A 7068-nucleotide genomic window follows, 5' to 3' on the forward strand; every position below is an offset into this window, starting at 1 on the left:
AGAGAGATTGAAAGAGAGAGAGAGAGAGAGAGAGAGAGAGAGAGAGCGCTTCTATGTGTGGGAGAGTGTAAGAAGAGAGAGGGAGTGTGTGCATGTGTGTGTGTGTGTGTGTGTGTATGTGTGTGTGTGTGTGAGAGAGAGAGAGAGAGAGAGAGAGAGATGGTTGTAGAGAGCGAATAGTTCTTTTCTGGAACCTTGGTCGGTCCCGCAGCAACGCGCGGGTGCAATACTAGTAATGATCCAATTATATGTTTTTTGCTCGCAGTATTCGTTGACACGTCACATATAATGCATTATTCGTAATTGCTCTTATCTTTTCGAACGAAAGCCACAAAGTAATAAAACAGAGAAAGAGAAGTTAAATTGTAGTATGGGCTACATTATAAGTCTGCTTAAAATTTTATGTACAATCCACTATAAGCTCTCCAAGTAAAATTTAATTTAAAGATACTTAGTGATATATTTTTCAACCAAATATTTTCAAGTGATAATACTTAAGTGTTATAAATTAATAAAAATTTTCAATCTTAAAAAAACAAAAAACTTGAAGCGAAAAATTTGTCAAAATTTTAAAATATATAAATATAAATTAAACTATAAAATACGAAACTATAACTTTATCTAAAGAATTAACAAAGGACAAGCAAGCTTCACACATGCCAACTCCTTAGCAATGTCTAATAAGGAAATGTTAATCCTTCTTGCCAAAGGCAAAAGAAGCCAAACATTTCTTTTTTCAATTTTCCCACAAGGAATATTACGACACAAGGCCAAGGAATTTGAGATGTCGAGGAGTTGCTCACAACCATTGTATATGTAGGATATTATTTTGCACGTACGAAATATTTTTTTTGTCCAAAAAATAAGCGCTCTATAAAATCATTTTTTTAATGAAAAGGTTTTGTACAAAACCAGGGAATTATTCGATCCAATATATATTCGTGAAGTACCCAATAAATCGTATTAAAAGAATTATTCGAACCAATAATGCAATGGAGGTTTGCCATTACGTCAACAACTTTCAATCAAACGTATGTTTTCCTTTCTTACTCCTTACACCACCATTGAATATCTGAGAATGCACATGGTTTATCCATCTTCCATTTAAAATCCTAGCCAATGTTTTCTCCACCCATCGTGCAAGAGGAGAAAAGTGTTCTCCTCACCTCCCTTCACAAGAGGTTTTGCCACCATGTCAACATCCTTTCATCAAACTTATAAAACAATCGTCTTCCATACTCCTTTGCGAGCACAAGGATTGCCACCACATCTGATGGATTCTCCATCCTTGATTCGACATACCGGTTATGGCTCCCTCTCCACTAAGAAGAGATGGCTTAGCACATCCAATCAATTTCCTATACCTCAATGAATTGCTTAACGTATCTCTCAACAAGGATGAGCCATGGCATCCTCCAATTTGGATTAGGTGCACTCTAAAGGGGCTAATGAAGTGAAGGTTTCATTGGCAAGGTAGCCCGACAGCAAGCTCCACTGCTTAGAGAGTATAAGAGCCAAATAATGTGGTCCCATCACTAGATGCCTCACTAGATCCCCTAAAATCAGGTAGTTCTCGATTGTAGCCAACGGATAGTCTCTACGATCAATAGTTTGTATCGATTGTAGCTAGTGGATAGCTAAAAATAATCCAAGTGTCTGCGAAATATCTAAGAGGGTAGAATAATGTTTTTAAGAGGGATTAAAATACATTCTTTTTAACATTGTCATGGGAGTGAGATTTTTGGCAATATTTTATTATCCAATTTGTGTTAAAAAAAAACTTGTAGAGCAAGCTTGGGCTAAAAATAGTCATGTAATCTATTTTTGATGGAATAAAATACTATAAAAATACTCAAGCGGGATGCTTTGAGCACACGCTTGGGAGGCAGTTGGGACTCAATCTGGTGTGTCTCTCGCGTCTGTATTTTTATGTTGGCATACTTCTCGAGGTTTGCGTTTTCTCGTTTGCAGTTGTATCAGAGTTGGCGTACGCTTCGTCAAAAGTTGTTTTTGGGGGGACACTCAGACGACCACCCATGCGAACGAAGATCGAAGACCAACAAGAGCTACGAGCACACGTCTCGATGAGAGATGTTGGCAGAACAGTAGACACCGCACTGTCTAATGGGTGCACCAGCCCAACTATCAACAACGGCACGTGATCACCCAAATCCATTCAAAGGTTGAAAGGGGCTATATAACCTTGATTACATTACTCAAGACACATCCTCAAATGGGTGCCTACTTCAAATATAGCCTAGAGGGAATCTTGCTCATTTATGGCATACCCACATGGGGGAGATGGCATACCCACATGGGGGAGATGGCATCTTATGCTTGTAAGACATCATAGGTGATGTCATGAGGTCATGTACTACTTGCCTATATAAGAGGCTCTTGCTAATGAAGATAACAACTCGTGTGTTTCCATGATTATGCCTAAGCCATGTCTCATTAGTATCTCCTAATCCACTCTTAATCATGTTTCTAATCATGACCTAACCATGACTATAACCATGTTTGATCCTCCTTAGATTTGCTAATCCACTCTCAACACCAAGAATTGGTATCAGAGCAGGTTTTACATCATCCCTCACTTATTAGGGATTAATTAGCACTTTATTAACTTAATCATATCTTATCCTCTCCTATTATCTAGGCTGAAAGATAGGCAGTCCATGGAGCTTCAAGATCTCATTGCCCACTTCAAGATTCACCACAAGCTCTCAGCCAGGCATTCTCAACTCAAACACGAAGCTGCTGACGGGCGGAATTAGCTAGAAAGCGCCTGGAGCCAACAGCATTGCAGCAGAAACCGACGCCTTTTTATTTGGGGGAAAACGCTGCCCCATCGCCATCGCTTCACCAAACTCTAATTCCTCAGAGCCTCAAGGGTTTTCGTAGGCTGCGAACACGCTGATCTGGTCAGAATTGCAAATGGCTGCGTGGTTTGGTGGCTGTAGGACTGACAGAGCTTCTGAAGCTTCAGTTCTTAACAGTAAATGAATGGGTGATTATTCCACTTAATCACCAATGTTTTGTGCTTAAAATAGTCTCAAATCACTGATATTTAAAGTACTTAAAGCATTAGATGCTTTGACCTAGGCCTCTACTTCCTTCAAGTACTCCAAGTGACCCAATTTTTGGAAGTTGTTTTGAAAGCATTTATCACATTGGTCACCATATACTTGATGATATTACTATATTGTGATGATGATATTGTTTACATCATTTTTTGAATCACAATGGCTGAACCATCTGATGCTGAATCATCGAACATTCAACATTTGAGGCCTAAGAAGAAAAGCAGAAAGCCGAGGAGACGGGTAAGAAACAATGTCTACAACTCAAGAGCAAACAATGTTTTAGGAGGGCATGACTGGTCTGAATTTTTCATAAATAACCTTCATCTATTTGGTGAAGGTATCTAATCTTGTAAAAGCATTAGACACTGCCCTTGAGTGATACTCAAGTGGTAAGACCTTGCTTTATCATCATGTCTACATCCTCATTTCATGTTGATAAGTTTAATGGGGTAGGCTTTCATACCTGGCAAGTTAGAGTAAGATTTATTCTCATGAAGAAAGGTCTGTGGGGAGTTGCTAGTGGAAAGGAAAAAAAACCTACCACTAGAGATGGTGAGCAAGGATGGTTACCTAGGGATGAGAAAGCTTTTGCCATAATTGCATTAGGTCTAAGTGACAACTACATACATCATATCTCTAATGCAAACAACTCAGCTGGAGCATGGGAAATCCTAGAGAAATTATTTGGGGCAAAAGGGAAGCATTCCAAGATAGGGCTGAAAATTCAATTCTTTAAACTTGAAAAGAAAGCTTCTGAGTCTTTACCTTCTCATCTTAATTATATGAAAAACCTAATGTCACAACTTGCAACAATAGGAGCACCAATAGATGAGGAAGATGCCATTGCAGTTTTATTGAAAAGCATGCCTTATGATGAATATGGACATTTAGTGTCAACTCTCATGAATCTTCCGGATCCTACTTTAGAAGCCATTGAAGCTGCACTCCTTGAGGAGTACAAGAAGAAGCAAGAGAATATAGGGATAATGGAAGGGGCATACTTCTCCAACAACAAGTCACACTTCAAGAAGAAGAACTTCATCGACACAAAAGGAAAGAAGAAGACTTGTGGATTCTGCGGCAAGGACAATCATATTGAAGAAAATTGTTTCTTCAAACAAAAGGCACAAAAGGCATTTCTCGCAAGTCAAGACAAAGAAGAGCTTCAAGAAGAGGCCTCCGAAGAGGCCAATTTTATCGAAGAAGAATGGGCCTTTTGAGTAAAATCAAGGGATAGCCCATACCATGTTTAAAAACCTCTCCATCCTAAACATAACTATCTCATTGTAAGCTTTACTATGGTATTCTAGCATCATCCATCATTGCTAGCATTGTAAACCTAACTGGAATAAGACCTACGGGCACCAGCATGGTCATCATAACAAGTTTTTGTATGTTGTAACTAGAACCTAGAATTGCCATCATAAAGGTAGCATTGTCATGGATTTGGTTAAAGGAGGGTTTGTTGGATATATCACCCAAATCCATTCAAAGGTTGAAAGGGGCTATATAACCTTGATTACATTACTCAAGAGGGTTTGTTGGATATATCACCCAAATCCATTCAAAGGTTGAAAGGGGCTATATAACCTTGATTACATTACTCAAGACACATCCTCAAATGGGCGCCTACTTCAAATATAGCCCAGAGGGAATCTTGCTCATTTATGGCATACCCACATGGGGGAGATGGCATACCCACATGGGGGAGATGGCATCTTATGCTTGTAAGACATCATAGGTGATGTCATTTATGGCATACCCACATGGGGGAGATGGCATCTTATGCTTGTAAGACATCATAGGTGATGTCATGAGGTCATGTACTACTTGCCTATATAAGAGGCTCTTGCTAATGAAGATAACAACTCGTGTGTTTCCATGATTATGCCTAAGCCATGTCTCATTAGTATCTCCTAATCCACTCTTAATCATGTTTCTAATCATGACCTAACCATGACTATAACCATGACTATAACCATGTTTGATCCTCCTTAGATTTGCTAATCCACTCTCAACACCAAGAGCACGAACCCCGCGGCGGACGGCAACAAACCACGCTAGCATCCCTACCATCACCGGTAAGTACTGATGGATAACAATCCACTGATTGGATAGAGCGACTAGCGCCTATGTCTCCTAAGAGACAGGCAAAAGATAAGTTTCTTTATCCTTTATACTCTTTTTTCCATGCGGACAAGATGCTATGTTGGGTAATACGGGAGCAGTGTGGCCACACCTCGTGAACCGAGGAGGAGAGAAGAAGAAGAGGAGAAGAAGAAGAAGAGAGAGAGAAGGAGAAGAAAGACGAGGACAGAGAAGACCAGCAAAGAAGAAGAAGAAAGAAGAGGAGAGAGAGAAGAGGGAGAAGAAGACGAAAAGAGAGAAGAAGAAGAAGAGGAGAGAGAACAAAGAGAAAGAAGAGGAAGAAGAAGAAGAAGAAGACGAGGAGAGAGAAGAAAGAGAAAGAAGAGGAAGAAGAAGAAGAAGAAGACGAGGAGAGAGAAGAAAGAGAAAGAAGAGGGAGAAGAAGAAGAAAAAGAAGAAAAGAGAGAAGAAGAAAAATAACAAGAGAGACAAGAAGGAAAAGAGAGAGAACGAAAGAATTATTTTATAAACGATTAGTGGTTTTAACATTGACTCTAGATGTGTTGATAGATATGTGAATCACTCTAGTGGTGACAAGACTAGATCGACTCGAGCGTATTGTTATACGTTTTGACCAATAGTTTGATTCCATGGTTTTAGATATTTTCCCAGCTTCGCAAGGAGTGTGATTAGGATAGATTTTCAGGATATGCACCTAAATTGAACTAATGTTATTGTAGGATGTGTGACTATTTCTTAAGTAGTTTATCTCGTAATCATGAAGATAATAATCTTGAATTTATGCATGAGTGTAAGCATGTTGTTATGTGTGGTGTAACCATGATGTGCAGGTTAAACCAATGATCTATACCATGGAGCCATGTGGAGTTTTCAACAATTATCATCTCGACTTACACACGATAAGTCTTCATCTTTACCTCATAATTATGTTTTCAATTATTCACAAATTATTTTAAATTCTCTATTTCTCTTAACCTTTTGATTTTGTAGCCAACAATATATCAAGGTAAGACTCTCTTACTTGTGGATCTTACTTTTACGTCATCAAATTTTACTTGAACTCGATGATGATGAAGAACAAGACTACCACGACAACTACTCCGACTCTTAGGGTAACATATTCATTTGTTTATCTTTACAATAAATTTATTTAAGACTTTTTTCAAATTTCAAGGAGAGTTCTTATATGTCAAAAGTAGAACTTCTCGAAGGAACTGGCCCTTCCATCTTGAACTATACTTTATGAATTTTTCACTATGAATTAGTCTTGTGGTATGGGACATGGGATTAATTCTGTGTGAAGTATTCCGATGCATACTTATCTCTAGATTTGTATGGGTAATTTCTTGTGGTATGGGATACTAGAATTTGTTACACACACAAGTTCTTGATACAATGACTCTTTTACATATCTATGATGAATACTTATTGATATTTATCTGTGAGTGATGGATAATTTATCACAAATTGAGTGTTGGTTGTGAGTGAATCCAATCAACTATGACATGTGTGACGCATGTAAGATGTCGAGGAGCTGCTCACAACCATTGTATATATATGATATTATTTTGCACGTACAAAAAAAATTTTTTGTTCAAAAAATAAGCGCTCTATAAAATCATTTTTTTAATGAAAAGGTTTTGTACAAAACCAGGGAATTATTCGATCCAATATATATTCGTGAAGTACCCAATAAATCGTATTAAAAGAATTATTCGAACCAATAATTCAATGGAGGTTTGCCATTACGTCAACAACTTTCAATCAAACGTATGTTTTCCTTTCTTACTCCTTACACCACCATTGCATATTTGAGAATGCACATGGTTTATCCATCTTCCATTTAAAATCCTAGCCAATGTTTTCTCCACCC

This window comes from Cibotium barometz, chromosome 62 (assembly GCF_041138505.1).
Source record: "Cibotium barometz isolate CiBa-2024 chromosome 62, ASM4113850v1, whole genome shotgun sequence".
In the NCBI taxonomy this organism is placed as follows: domain Eukaryota; kingdom Viridiplantae; phylum Streptophyta; class Polypodiopsida; order Cyatheales; family Cibotiaceae; genus Cibotium; species Cibotium barometz.